The sequence below is a fragment of the Cnephaeus nilssonii genome (assembly GCF_951640355.1).
Source record: "Cnephaeus nilssonii genome assembly, chromosome: 12".
Classification (NCBI taxonomy): domain Eukaryota; kingdom Metazoa; phylum Chordata; class Mammalia; order Chiroptera; family Vespertilionidae; genus Cnephaeus; species Cnephaeus nilssonii.
The window spans coordinates 39,775,608-39,791,184 of NC_137083.1; the positions used below are offsets into that span (position 1 = coordinate 39,775,608).

The following is a 15,577-nucleotide window of genomic DNA, read 5'->3' on the forward strand; positions in this document are numbered from 1 at the left end:
GAGGTCAGGAGAGATCACCACAACAGAGACCTTCTGGTTGGTTGAAGTGGGATTCTATAAACTATGGCATTCCATTTCTAAGGAATTATATGATTACACAGATTAATAATCAATTCTAAGGAAGTTTGAGTATCTACTTGTAGGAAGATATTTACATACACTAATATCTGATTGGTGACCTAAGTCCTATGAATGGTTTGTTTCAATTATTTTCCTTTCTTTTATTTTAAGCAGCTTTATTGAGGTATAATTGATATACAAAAACTGTATATATTTATTTAATGTATACAATTTGATGAGTTTAGACATATGTATCTATACTAATAAAAGGGTAATATACTAATTAGACCAGGAGACCTTCCGGGAGACCTTCCAGATATCCTTCTGGACAAAGCCATGGTGGCAGGGCCAAGGCAGAGGTAGTTAGGGGTGGGTGATCAGGCCAGGAGGGGAGGGCAGTTGGGGTTGATCAGGCTGGCAGGGGGGTCCAGTTGGGGGTGAGCAGGCTGGCAGTGGGGGCCAGTTGGGGACGAGCAGGCCAGCGGGGGCGTGGGGGAAGGTCAGTTGAGGGCGGTCAGACTAGCAAGGGGGGGCAGTTGGGGGCGAGAAGGCCAGCAGGGGGGGGGGGCAGTTGGATGCAAGCAGGCTGGCAGGCAGGTGAGCAGTTAGGAGCCAGCAGTCCTGGATTGCAAGAGGGATGTCCTGTGGGATTGGGCCTAAACGGCAGTAGGACATCCCCTGAGGGGTCCCAGATTGGAGAGGGTGTAGACCGGGCTGAGGGACACCCCTCCCCCCCATGCATGAATTTCGTGCACCTGGCCACCAGTACATCTATAAAAACCATCACCATAATCAAGGTAATAAGACATATTCATCACCTCCAAAAGTTTTCTTGTGCCTCTTTTTTTGAGGATGTGGTAAAAATACTTAACATGAGATCCTAAAATTTTTAAGTGCTTAATGTTTAAAATTTTTAACATTAAGTATTGTTACTGTATTGTGTTATACTATGTTGTACAATATACCTGTACAAGTTATTCATCTTGCATAGCTAAAAGTTTATACCCATTAAAGAGTACCCCTCTAATTTTTCCTCCCTTCAACCCCTGGAAACCACCATATTCCACTCTTTGATTCTATGAATTTGACTATTTTAGATACTTCATATAAGTGGAATCATGCAACATTTGTCCTGCTGTGACTGGCTTATTTGACTTGGCCTAATGTCCTCCAGGTTAATCAATGTTGTCACATATGGCAGGATTTCCTTTTTGGCCACTGAGGCATTTTATTTGCATGTGCATATTGTATCCCTAGAAAAAGAATCCCAGGATTTTCTCTCCTGTGTGTTTTTGTTTTGCTTCTTCATGGTCCATCATGCCTCCAGAGGTTGTCAGTATAATGAAACCAAATTGACAGGAAGGAAGCAGGTTGTTCTTCCATTTTTCTAGGTCTTTGAGTAGCATATAAAATCTGGGGCTGATCACTCCGTACTTGTTTAACCTGCCCATGAGGATCAAAACAATTTTCCCAGCTCTTTGATCATTAATGATTTCCAATTCGCCAATGTAACCATCCTTCATTATCACAGAAAATGGACAATGACTTTGGAGCACAGCCTAACAAGAACCTGGCACTTGCCTCTCTGTTTGGTGTTGTTGACCTTCTTGAGAACATCAGCCAGGACATTCATGCACATCATTATTGAAGGGTGGTGGAAAGAGCCACAATTTCCTTTTATAAAGGCTGAATATTATGGGATAGGGTTAGGGCTATGTCTTACCTGTATATATCCCATTTTCTTTATCCATTCATCAGTGGACATGTAGGTTGCTCCCGTATCTTGGCGAATGTGAATAATGCTGCACTGAACGTGGGAGTGCAGATATCTCTTTTTAATATTCCAATTTCAGTTCTTTTGGCTATATACCGAGAAGTAGGATTGCTGGATCATATGGTAGTCCTATTTTTATTTTCTTGAGGAACCTCTGTACTATTTTCTATAGTGGCTGCACCATTTTACATCATTCTTACCAACAGTGTAAGGGTTCCAGTTTCTCTGCATCCTCATCAAAACTTGTTATCTCTTTGTTTTTTTCCAAGAGGTATAAGAATATTTTATTGTGGCTTTTATTTGCATTTTCCTGATTATTAATGATGTTGAATATATATATATATATATATATATATATATATATATGTATATATATATATATATACATATATATATGTATATATATATATATATATACATATATATATATATATATATATATATATATATATAGGCCATCTGCATGCCATCTTTTGCAGAAATATCTATTCAAGTCGGGTTATTTGCATTTTTGCTATAGAGTTGTAGGGGTTCCTTATATATGTTAGATATTAACCCCTTATCTGTTTCAATTATTTTAAGGAAATTTTAGCTTATTGTAATTCTTCTCCATGTCAGCCTGCCTCTCTCTCTCTCTTTCTCTCTCTCACATATACTTATATATATATTCATGTGAAGCTTTGATATAGGGATTCTTGCTTTTTAAAAGATAAAAATAATAGTGTTTTTTTGTTGTTGAATTGAACTGAGTAAGAAATTTATGGAGATTGAAGGAAATAGTAACAATATCTATAAGGAGAACAGGTTTTGTGAATCATCTTTTTGTGAAGCAATTTATATCTAGGAACCTAGATTTGTGGCTTTCTGCATAGAATCTGGGTTTTTAGGTTGATGATTCTCTGAGTATTCCCTCCCCCCCACCCCATTTTTATTGAATCTCTGAGTCTTTCTTCAGCCAGATGGTTCTGTAGGCAGGGTGCCATCTGACCAGGCAATGTTTAGTTAGATTATTTAATTGTGTGTTTATTAAAGCTTGCTCTCTCTGGCAACATATTGTACCTTTTTAAAGTGTCTCCTTGGCAAACTGCTGAGTTGTGGTGCTGATTATTTTTCAAGTATATCACTGGGGCTGCCAGAGGTAACTACACAAGCATGTCAAAGAATAGGGCTTCCTTACCTTTGGACCTCACTGCACTCCTACCATAACTGCTTTTTATTTTTAAGCCTGATTCTTTATGTTTGCAATATTTGGAGTTGTCCTTTGGAGTGATTGTCATAGGTGATCTAGTGATTGGTGATTGAACTCTGAATCCCCTCGTTGAGTTGGGTTATCTTGGAGAGTACCAATAGTTTATACCTGAAAATTGGTAACCATGTCAGGACCCCATTTTCAGAATGTGGTTAGGTAACTTGAGAAGTCAAAGATCAATGTGGCTGGCAGAAACGTGGGCGAATCTGTGGTCCTGTGTATCCACTGAAGGGGATGGAAAACAGGTAAGTCATAGCCCTAACCCTATCCCAAAAATGAACAGAATACCAACTCCATCCAAAACCACCCAACATACCAGGATCACATCCACACTGGACAGCACAGATGAGGGTAAATGAATTGTCAAAGGAGTCAGGAAGAGTCCATGACCATTATTTTCAATGCATGTATGTTTGGCCTCCAGGGTCTGTTTTTCTCCTACGAGCTCTGATCATGTTGGGACTACCCATCAGCACTGAAGCATATAAGCACCATTAAATACCTTGGCATGATCTCCTCTACCCACCAGGTTTATCACTCATACATCAGGCAAATGGCTCATAAATGCCTAGAATTTAAAAATACCTACCATGTCATCCAAGAAAAAATTCAGAAGCATAAAAGACAAAAGGAATGGAGGCTGGCCCTAGGTGTTTCTCTTTAACCAACAAGGACATCCTAATATATAAAAACCCTGGGTCATAACAACTGGTAACGACCAAGGTACAACCAACCGGAAGTCATTCCTGCAGTTCAGCACTGGGTTGCAATGCAACCCAGTGCTGACTGCTTCTGCTGCAAGCACGGTGCCCCAGCACTGACTGCTGATGGGGCTGTGAATCAGGGCCACAGAGAGGCCTGAGGAGAGAAGCAGGGACTGATTTGTTGCCTCTGTGGCAGCTTTTGATCAGCACTTGCCTCTCTCTTTCTCTTCCAGTCTGGCCAGCAGCCGTGCTTCCATTTCTCTCTAGGCCTCCACGGGGCTACTGATCAGCCCCGCCTTTCTGATCAGGCCCCGTTGATAGGCCCAGAGACACTGACTGGCATAGAAACCAACCAGTCAGAACCAAATCTGGGTGAAGTGTGAGGAGCCAATGGCTGCCTAGGAGGTGGAGCTTTTGATGCTGACTGGCATAGAAACTGACCAATCAGAACCAAATTGGCCAGCAGAGGAGGGCAGTTTGGGGCGAGATCAGGCCGGCAGGAGAGGGCAGTTAGGGGCAATCAGGCAGGCAGGAAGAGGCAGTAAGGGGCGATCAGGCAGGCAGGCAGAGGCAGTTAGGGGTGATCAGGCAGGCAGGCAGAGATGTTAGGGGCGATCGGGCAGGCAGGTAGAGGGGTTAGGGGAAATCAGGCAGGTAGGCAGAAGCAGTTAGGGGCGATCAGGCAGGCATGGAGGTGAGTGGTTAGGAGCCAGAGGTTCCAGATTGTGAGAGGGATGTCCGACTGCCGGTTTAGGCCCGATCCCACAGGGATCGGGCCTAAACCGGCAGTCGGACATCCCCCAAGGGGTCCCCGATTGGAGAGGGTGCAGGTTGGGCTGAGGGAACCCCCCCCCCCCCACTCCATGCACGAATTTCGTGCCCTGGGCCACTAGTGCAACTATAAAATTCCTTAATGCCAGAGCAGCTCTGACTCTTGACCCCTGGTACGTGGTCTAAGTGAGGGGTCTGGAATCCTACCTCTGTTTCCAACTAAGGCTGTCCTAACAATATTCTGCAGATTGGTCATGAAAGTGATCACAGAGCTATTCTGCAGTGATCAGAGGAAGAAGAATGAGTGCATTTCTTTTGAGAACTGAAAGAGTAATAGAGGAGCATACAGGGAGTACCAGAGAAATTGTAGTGATAAAAAGATGATTGCATCTGGATGGACTTACTGAACTGAAATGTAGATTAATGCAGTATTATCACCACATAATATGGGTTGTTTGCAAATTAACACAATCTTTGGACATTTCATAGAGGGTAGAAAAACTATCATTTCTCATGCAGTTAAACACTCACTCTGAACCTTGATTTCTTTGGTGAGTTTCTCTTCTCAGCTGTGTTCTGTATAGTGGAGAGACAGATACCAGCCAGGGGACATTTCTAACCAGCAGAGCCGCTGTAACGTGCCTGCAGAGTGACTTCATTCATTAAGGAAATCCAAGCATGGTGACTCTGGCCAGGTGCACATCCCTGTGGAAAGCAAATTGTAGCATTGTTTTTGTGTATGTATTGTCAAGGACAATAATATGTGTGTTAGTTAAGCAAGTGCTAAGTTGTGAATCCTCTGAAATCCCTTGAACTGTGTGTTAGTTTGACAACTACTTTTTGCATGTGGGAAAAGCCACTCCTCGGTATTTGTAGAGATTTGTTATATTTGGATTATGTTTAAAGGCATTTTAAATTTTCATTTTATCTGCGTATCTATTCTAGGTTGGTTATAGAATACCTTCTGTCAACCTAGCATAGTTCTTTTTAAATAATTTTTAACCATGATTTCTAAGTTGCAATCACCATGTTTATTGAATCGTAAATATGGACTGGCAGGATGTAATTGCGAGAAACTTGATTTAGGTAGCTTGGTAATTTTTTAAAGAATGTCATAGATGTGGGAACCTTTCTAATATTTGTTAATTTGAATGAACTCTATGGTTGATCTGAAGTTTTCTGCTGCTTAGGCAGCTTTTGGTTTATTTATTGGTGATAGTTGTTTTTGTTTTAATACCATATTGGTCATCTGGCCAACATATGGTGGTCTTGTGTATGTATTTGTTCTCAGCAACACTTAATAACACGTTATTAAAACACAGGTTGGAGTTTTATAGAATTCAAACATCAATTCCTCAAGCTTCATGGATAGGGACATGGTATGACACAATGGATAAGAGCATTGGTTTATGAATCAGAGTTCTTGAGTCCAACTCCAGCTTCCCTCCTTATTAGGTGTGTCCTTGGGCAGCTATTTAGTCTTCCTAATCTTTGGTTTCCTCTTTGTTAAATGGGAATATTAAGAGTATCTATCTTATAGGGTTGCGGTGAAGAGTAAATGAAATAATTCACTTAACATAGGGCCTAGCACACAGTAAATTTTCAATAAACTTTTATTATTTCATCTCTTAACATTTGCACAGGCTTGAGAAATGGCACCTAGAGTTAATTCTCCTTGTCTGGTTACTGTATTTATTTTAAAGAATTGGTAAAATGGCCAGACTTCTAGCCTAGTGTTTCCTCTTTTATATAGATACTTTTTTTCATTTTTAACAATCAAATTTATATCCAGGCAAAGTTGAAGATATAAAATTTAGAAACAGTTAATTTCTTTATTTTATAAGTCTTTTAAAAAGGGGTTTTGCACATTGTAAAACTACACCAATTTTTTCACTCTCACCCCTCTTAATATCTCTCCTGCAGGTTAATAGCAGAAAAGCGAGAAGAGAACGTAGACCATTTATCTGCCCTTTGATTTAATCTGAGCCTCTTGACCCTGCTCCATAAAGCAGGATAGTTCATCTTCTACAGGAGGTGCTAATGAAAGTCAATTGTTATAAGACATTGTTCTTATCACCAGGAAGGTTTATTAGTCAGTGCCTGCGCAGGGGGACACAGGGTAATTGGACAAAGCTGGATATTTATTTGATAACATGCCTTGTAGGTCAGTTTCTATGAATTTTTCCTCAAGCGGCCTGGGAATTACTACAAAAATGAAAAAAAAATTCTTTGGACTTGAGAAGTAATTTTCAGTAGAAATTGACTTAAGGGAAATCAGTTGTGGTTGTGGTTTCTGCTCTCTGATCATTTGGCCCTTTACTCCTGTAATGCAAGGAGGAAGGTTCCAGGTTGAAAAACAAAGATAAAAACATAATCACTGAAGATGTGATCACCAGAAGATCAATCATGCAGAGTTGTATGTGTTCTTTCTCTATCTATACACCCTTTGAGTAGAAAGATTCTTCGACAGAACTATTTGTAGATCACAGTTTTATTTGGCAATCATATTACATCTAGGTCTAAGCACCATTAGAGTATGAAAAAATTTTTCAGACTTTATCATATTTTTCTAGACTATCAATTCAAAATAACATGCTTGCTCTGATTAACTCCTACTAATAGATAAGTAAATTCTTAACCTTAGGAGATTTTTAGTTTATAGAAACGCAGAAAAACTGTCACATTAGGGACAATATTGAAATCTGTAGTTGTTACTTTGCATTTGGGTCTTGATTGCAACCTTCTAATACATTTTATCCTTTGTCTACAACTATTTTTTTAGTTATTGAATACCAAATTGCATGAGCTTTGGTCTGAAACTGCAGTGTAGGAACTTCTCTTACTGTTGGGGTAGACACTAGGAAGAAGCTGAGTTCTTTCTCTATAAACTCTGATACCTTATGGTAATCTGAGAAAAATAAAGTATATAAATTTTCCTCTCCAGTGATGTTTAGGATTCATTTTCTCAATACTGAACTTACAAAGACAATACTTTCGCTAATTGGTCAATCAAAAACAGTTATGAATGAAAACTATTGAACTACCTTAGTGATTTACAGAATTACAAGTTTCTTAACTTCAAGAAAATTTTCATCTAATTGGTCTTACAAGGCAAAAAGTCAGTGAGGTTCTTTATAAAGCAAGGCCACCATTGTTCTCTAAATCTTCAAACCCAATGTATTTTCTTTTCTTTTCAAATTGAGATGTACTTGATACATAACATTATAATAGTTTCAGGCATACTGCATAATGACTTGTCACATGTATATATTGAAAAAATGATAGCCACAATAAAACATTCATCACTGTATAGCATTATGATTTTTTCTTTATTCTTGTGATGAGGACTTTTGAGATCTGCTCTCTTAACAAATTTCAAATATATAATACAGTATTATTAACTATGATCTCCATGCTGCATTACATCCCAAGGTACAATGGCATTCTTTTATTATTGTTTTCTTTAGCGCTCAGTAGTGTTTAGCAACAGTGACTACCCCTTATTCTGGGAACCCTAGGATGGTACTCCTCTTACCTTTTTGACTTCTGTATTCTCTAAATAGAAATTTCAAGGTTCATATCTTAGGTATATTCTATCTTCTCTGAAACATTTATTTTTATAAAAATGCTTTTAAAATATTAATTTCGCTTCCAGTCAAGAGTTAGTAAATGCTGTGCTCCCTTCCTCCCATAACCACATTAAAATTATAGTGAAATTACAGAACAACCATCATTGAGAACCACCTAAAGTCTAGCTGAATAGAAGTCTTATAACTAAGAATATAAAGAAGAAACCATGTTGAGACAGGTAGGAAGGGCAGAGATGTGGAATGGACCGATCCCACAACCACATAAGAATTAGGAGGGATATCTCAGCTGCAGAGGTCCTCCAAGAGGAGTGAAAAGTCCCAGACTCATACCAGGCTCCAAACCCAGGTTTCCAGTGCTGGGAAGAGAAGTCCCCATAACTGCTGGCTGTGAAAACCAGTGGAGATTGTGGCTGGGTGAGATGGAGAGCTGCTGGAGTCACAGGTGTTCCCTTTAAAGTGCCTGCACATGGACTTACTCACTGACAAACTCACTGGTTCTGAGCTCCAATGCTGGGACAACAGGCCAAAAGGAACCAGGAACATATGGGGAGGAACTGAATTGTCTGGCTTCAGGGTAAGGGATGGAGGGATACATTTCTTCCCGACAGAAGTCATTACTGGCAGAAGCAATTGTTCCTTTGTTGAGCCCTCTGGCACCATATCTTAGTCTGCTGGCACCATATCTGAGTCTCCATCAACCTAGTAAGCTCTTGTGATTGCTTGAGATCTTGCTTAACCCAAATTGAGGGGGTCCACCCAGGCCATGTCCAATGGCTTTTTCATGTAAATGGCCTGTTTTGGCTCATGCTGTGGACTTTCTTAAAATCTCCCAAAGATTAATAAACCCAAAGCAAGCAGCATCTGGCCTTGCTGTGCCCCATACCTCTTGCTAAGCATCCCCAAATCTGGCACTAGCAGCAGCTGGCATCATTTCCCAGCTTAGCCTCTCCCAGGTACCTAAAAGCCCAACACAAGTGGCAACTCTCTGCAGATCACTTTGTAGCTCATACAAAGTGGCCTCAGGCAGGGCACACACAATACCTGACCTTGGCCTGCACCACCAGTATTTCTCCTAGGATGCCCCAGAACCAACACACCAGTGGCCACCTTCAGACCACACCAGAGTACCACCCAACCACTGCCACAAATGGCACACCCACAGGATGAATTTGGCAGGCACCAGAGCCCTGCTAAAATGAATCCTGCTCAATAGGGTCATCCCCTATACATTACTGCCAATTCTCACAACCAATCAGCCAGAGGGGCAGTCCCTCCCTTTGAAGTGTCAACAGCAATCAAGGCTTAACCACAACAGGAAGAACACACCTGGAGCACCTGGCTCAGGTGACCAGGAGACTGAGCCATTGGGTGCCACCTACTACATAAGACCACTCTACCAAGACTTGGAGATGCAGCAGCTCTACCTAATACATAGAAACAAATGCAGGGAAGCAGCAAAAATAAGGAGACAAAGAAACATATCTCAAAGTGAAACAATTGAACAAAACTCCAGAAAAAGAACTAAAACTGGAGACAAGCAATCTACCAGATGTGGAGTTCAAAACACCGGCTATAAGCATGCTCAATGATCTTAGTGAGAACTTAAAAAAGAGATAGGAAAATAAAAATAGAGATAGAAATCATAAAAAAGAACCAGTGAAAAATCCTATATAATAAAAGGGTAAAATGCAAATTGACCCTAACAGCAGAAAAACCAGGAACGACTGGTTGCTATGACACTCACTGACCACCAGAGGGCAGATGCTCAATGTAGGATCTGCCCCCTGGTGGTCAGTGCACTTCCACAGGGGGAGCACCATTCAATCAGAAGCCGGCTCATGGCTGGCCAGTGCAGCTGCGGTGGCGGGAGCCTTTCCTGCCTCCGCAGCAGCGCTAAGGATGTCCAACTAACGTCTTAGGCCAGATCCCTGCCATTAGTCGGACATCTCCCGAGGGCTCCTGGGCTGCCAGAGGGATGTCTAACTGCCAGCTTAGGCCCGATCCCCTGGGTGAAGCAGGCCTAAGCCAGGAGGTGGACATCCCCTGAGGGGTCCCGGACTGTGAGAGGGGGCAGGCTGGGCTGAGGGACACACCCCCAAGTGCATGAATTTTCATGCACTGGGCCTCTAGTAAAGAATATAATAACTGAAATGAAAAATACAGTAGAGGGTTTGAATCAATGTTTTGGAAGATAAGATAGCAGAAAACACCCAATCCAAACAGAAAAAATAATCCAAAAAAATGAAGATAGTTTAAGGGACCTCTGGGTCAACATCAAATGGACCAACATTTGCATCATAGGGGGATCAGAAGGAGAAGAGAGAGTGCAAAAGATGAAAATCTATTTGAAGAAATAATGATGGAAAACTTCCCTAACCTGGTGAAGAAAATAGATATACAAGCACAGGAACTGCACAGAGTCTAAAACAAGATGAGCCCAAAGACACATCAAGACACATCATAATTAAAGTGCCACAGGTTAAAGACAAAGAGAGAATATTAAAAGCAGCAAGAGAAAAGCAGTTAGTTACCTACCAGGGAGTTCCCATAAGACTGTTGGCTGATTTATCAACAAAAACCTTGCATGTCAAAAGGTATTGGCAAGCCCTACCCAGTTTGGCTCAGTAGATAGAGTGTCGGCCTGGAGACTGAAGGGTCCTTGGTTCAACTCCGGTCAAGGGCAAATGCCTGGGTTGTGGGCTTGATCCCCAGTAGGGGGTGTGCAGGAGGCAGCCGATCAATGATTCTCATCATTGATGTTTCAGTCTCTCTCTTCCTCTCCCTTTCTCTCTGAAATCAATAAAAATATATTTTTTAAAAAAAGAAGGTATTGGCAAGAAATATTCAAAGTGATGAAAAACAAGGACCTACAACCAAGATTACTCTATCCAGCAAAGCTAATATTTAGAATTGAAGGACAGATAAAGAACTTCCCAGACAAGAAAATGCTGAAGGAGTTAATCACCACCAAACCATTATTTCAAGAAATGTTAAAGGGAGTTCTTTAAGAACAATAATAAGAAAATATTAAAAATATGAATAATAAAATGGCAATAACTACATATCTACCAACAATTACTTTAAATGTAAATAGATTAAATACTCTAATCAAAAGACATAGGGTGGCTGAATGGATAAGAAAACAAGACCCTTATATATGTGTCTACAAGGGACTCACTTCAGGTTGAAAGACACACACAGACTTTAAAGTAAAGGAATAGAAATAGATATTTCATGGAAATAGAAACGAAAGGAAAAACCTGGGGTAGCAATACTTATACCAGACAAAATAGACTAGAACAATTGCTATAACAAGAGACAAAGAAGGAGCCAGCAATTCTACTTCTGGGTATTCATCCAAAAAAACCCAAAACACTAATTCAAAAAAGACATATGCACCCATATGTTCATTTCAACATTATTTACAATAGCCAGGATATGGAAACAATCTGAGTGTCCATCCATAGATGAATGGATAAAAAAAAAAGTGGTGCATATATACAATGAAATATGATCCAGCCTCAAAAAAATTGAAATCTTGCCATCTGCAACAAAATGGGTAGACATAAAGGCTATTATGCTAAGTGAAATAAATCAGACAGAGAAAGATAAATGCCATATGATTTCACTTTTATGTGTAGTCTATGGGAAGAGATTTAAGGGAGATAGGTACTAAAGGTGAAGGGTTAAGAAGTACAAATTGGTAGTTACAAAATAGTGTGGGGATGTAAAGTATAGCATAGGGAGTATAGTCAATATTATAATAATTATGTATGGTGTCAGATGGATATTAGAGTTATCAGGGTGGTCATAAGTTATATAAATGTCTAACCACTATGTTGTATACCTGAAACTAATATAATATTGTATGTCAACAGTAATTGAATGTAAAATATTTGAGAGCCCTGGCCAGAGTGGCTCAGTTGGTTGGGTGTCGTCCCATGCACCAGGAGGTTTCCAATTCAGTTCCTGGTCAATGGCACATGCTCATGTTGCAGGCTCAATCCCTGGTAAGGGGTGAGCAGGAGGCAGCCAATCCATGTTGTGCTCTCTCTAAAAATCAATAAAGTATTCTAAAAAATTATTTTTGAAAAAAATCTTTAAATATTACCTTACATCTTTCTATCAGTCAATTTGAATAAATGCAAATATCCACTTATCTGAAAGTAGGTGTTCCAAATACGTACGATATTATGTTGGACTGTGTGAAATTACTCTTTTTGTAGGTGAAAAGTGGTCAAATATTGGCAATTTCTTCTTTTTCTTTTGTATTTTTATTTGCTTTCTCTACCACTTTGTAGCACATCCATCTTCTGCCGTATGAATTGCGATATCATGTACCTTTATGCTAACACATTTTAATGAAAAAAATCTCATTTTCAACTAAGCTGGTTTATTATGATATTGTATTTTCCTCCTCAAGTCATGTGGGTAACTTTTATTATAATTAATATGGTACAAATATTGCAAACGAATATGATATCCTTGAGTTCTTTTTCAGTAAAATAATTGATTAGACTCATATATTTAATTAGCAGATTTTTTTTTTTGGTCTTCTAAGGAGTATTGAGTAGTGAAAAAAAGAAACTCTTTTCCTTCTGTTTTTGTTTTTCAGCCTATAGTTTATTCATTTCTGTCTGCAGTGCTAGAATTAGAAATAATTATAGCCAACTTTCAAGGTCTCACCCTGTAGCAGGTTCATCTCCTTCCTTGGCAGGCACTGACAGTACTTTATATGATGACTCTATAATTACCCAGTTTTGGTAAACACGCATTATTTAGCCAATACAGCAAAAATGGTTCCTTCAGACCATTACATTGCAGTTCATCAAGTAAATAGTGATTTAGCTATTTATATGAAAAAAATGTGTGTTATTTCGTTGATAGTCTTGTCAATCCACAGCATTCAGCTAATTCCCTATCACCCTTTATGATTATTTTGGAACCTCTTTTTGAAAAGCATTACTGTACTGTATCAAAACTGTACAGTGCTCTATTTCAATGTAAAAGTCACATGGCGATTGTTTTTATAGCTATTTCTATTATGAACAGTATCTCAGTGTTAAGAGATACTGACACAGCACCCAGGCTATTAATATGAATTGGTTTGATAGAAAAGAAAATGGCTTGATTGCCTTTAAAGAATGGAAAGAAATGATTTCCGTTATGGCAATCCACATAATGTTTAGATCTTTTCAAAAGTTTTACTTGATCATATAAGTCTGGAATAACTAAATGGCAGAATTATAAAGCCCATTTAAGAAGCTATGCTGAAGTGTCTGTTGCTGCTGTCTGAAACCAGGTGTGCACAGTGAATCTCAGCTTTAATACAGAGTTAGTTTCAAAAACCAAGATGCCTTTCTGATTAAAATTAAGATGATGTCTATACTTATTTTTGAAAAGGATTCCTTTCCCTCAGGATAAAATTACATTGTGGGCTTTGGGGTATTTTCTCCTGAGGGACAAGAGCTTAGAAACAGACTTAGAAGTCTAAGAGAATTCCATGGAGACAGCGGTAAGGAATCTTTGCTCTTTTGTTTTTGTGGTGATGCTTCATGCAAAGATTTCTAACAGAGCAATGCATTAGGATGCAGACAGAGTTTCTACCCACTGTAATGATTCCGCCCCCCACCCCCCCGCCTCCCTGTGAGAGACAAAAACACTGTGGTGCTGGGCCTTGGTGAAAAATGTCATACCGTTTCATGCTTCTTCCCTGATAGCATGATGCTTCTATTGAGCACAGGGGTGACAGCTTAAATATATTTAACAAATTTCTGCAGGGCATAGGAATTTAGAATGGAATCGTGCACATGAGGACTTTGAAATGGAGTCCCACAAACCACATCAGGCCTTGCTGTAGTCAATACCTCTAGGAAAACAGGGCAAAGAATAAAATCTTGGTTGCTCCTCACATGTGAATGAACAGTGCTTCATATCTCAATGTGTCTTTTCAGGCCTCCATGTGAGGATTTGCCTTAATTCATTTCTATTCTTGAGAAAATTTCTTCAGTCCACCTTGCTGATCTATGTGATTTAATCACAGCAGAACTGAATTTGAGGACAAAGGGCTTTTCTCCATGGTGCTTTCCCATCATCCCTTGCGCTGACAATAACCTCACACTCTGCCTTCTCTCTCCAGCTAGAGACTCTAGGCTGTCTTCCCTAAGAATGGTGAAATGTTAGTAACATTTTCTATCTTAGATGACCATTTGTTTGATAATCAGAGGTGTCTCTGTCTGGATTCTCCTGGTTGGTGGCAGAAGAGAAGGACAGTTCCTTCACACTTCAGCTGCTTCCCTTAGCTCATAACTTTCTGGCTTTGGTTTTACATTTTCGTCTCTCATTTGAGTGGAAATATTCAAGGAGAAGAACCAAATGAAAACCTTATGAATGATACGATATGGCAGTTGGTTTTCTGTGATTTTTTTTTCTTTCCCCCTCAAAACATGTTCTCTTCTGAGTTTTCCTGAGGACTCTCAGAACAAAGAACCTCCCAAACTGATCAGTGAAAATCTAGAGAATAGGGAAAGGCACAGAAAAAAAAAAAGGAAAACAATTGTTTCACTTATGGAGCTTGTATCAAAAGTACCATGTTTAGCAATAAAAGACCCTTTTGTGACTCCTGAATTTTAAATGGTGCCTTTTAAGAAGTAGTTGCAAGAAATGAAGTTACCCTTCTAGATAGGAACAAAAAGAAATAGGATGGTGGTCTGTGCTCTGTTTGCCCTCATGACTTCCTTATGTATGCCTTTTCCTCATTCTGCAGTGAGCTTTTTATCACTCTCTCTCGAAAAGCCTTCACTAAAGAGACAAAGCAGAGTGGAAATGAATGGGCAGGCTCCTATAAACCCACCTTTATTTCTTCCCCTTACCTTTCCATGTAGGAAGGTCCTCAGAGGTGGGAGATGCATAGGTGGACCAGAGCCCTGAGCAAGGTGCCCGTAGCTCCTTCTAAAAATTCAGTGGAACTAGGACCAGAGAGAATCAAAAATAGAATTGGAACTGTACATCTAGGTTTTTCTTTTCTGGATATCATATGCATATAGTGGCTAATTAGTTTTTTCATAGAGAGTGTCGGAGAAGAGAGGACAGTACTCATGCAGATTACAGATTTTAAAATGTGTAAAACCTGTAAAATTACAGACTTTAAAATGTTTTCCCGGCGATAAACTGGCAAGGCTGGAAAATGAACTTGGCTGCCTTATTCAAAGTTAAGACAAGTGAAGGAATTGGAATCAGTGAGGCAAGCCAACCAATTACAAGTTGATTGAGCATATCTATTTATAAAGTACTAGGATATTAGGGAAGGAGGCATGCCCCGATGCTGGTGATGAAGAGTTTTGTTTTATTCTGTTTGTTTCTAGTGAAATAGCTTTTTTTCTGATTTTAAAAGTAATATATATGAAAACAATCAAACAATACAGAAAAA

General features: G+C 39.6%; 1 protein-coding gene and 1 pseudogene across 2 annotated transcripts in view; one reads left to right on the forward strand and one right to left on the reverse strand.

The window, feature by feature from the left end:
- The window catches only part of LHFPL3 (LHFPL tetraspan subfamily member 3), a gene marked incomplete at both ends in the record, with an annotated part of 331,739 nt that overhangs the window by 89,086 nt on the left and 227,076 nt on the right, over window positions 1-15,577 (forward strand). The window lies entirely within an intron of this gene.
- Window positions 1,314-1,702, reverse strand: LOC307107836 (small ribosomal subunit protein uS8-like; annotated as a pseudogene). The gene has a single exon. The product of its transcript is annotated as a small ribosomal subunit protein uS8-like (transcript).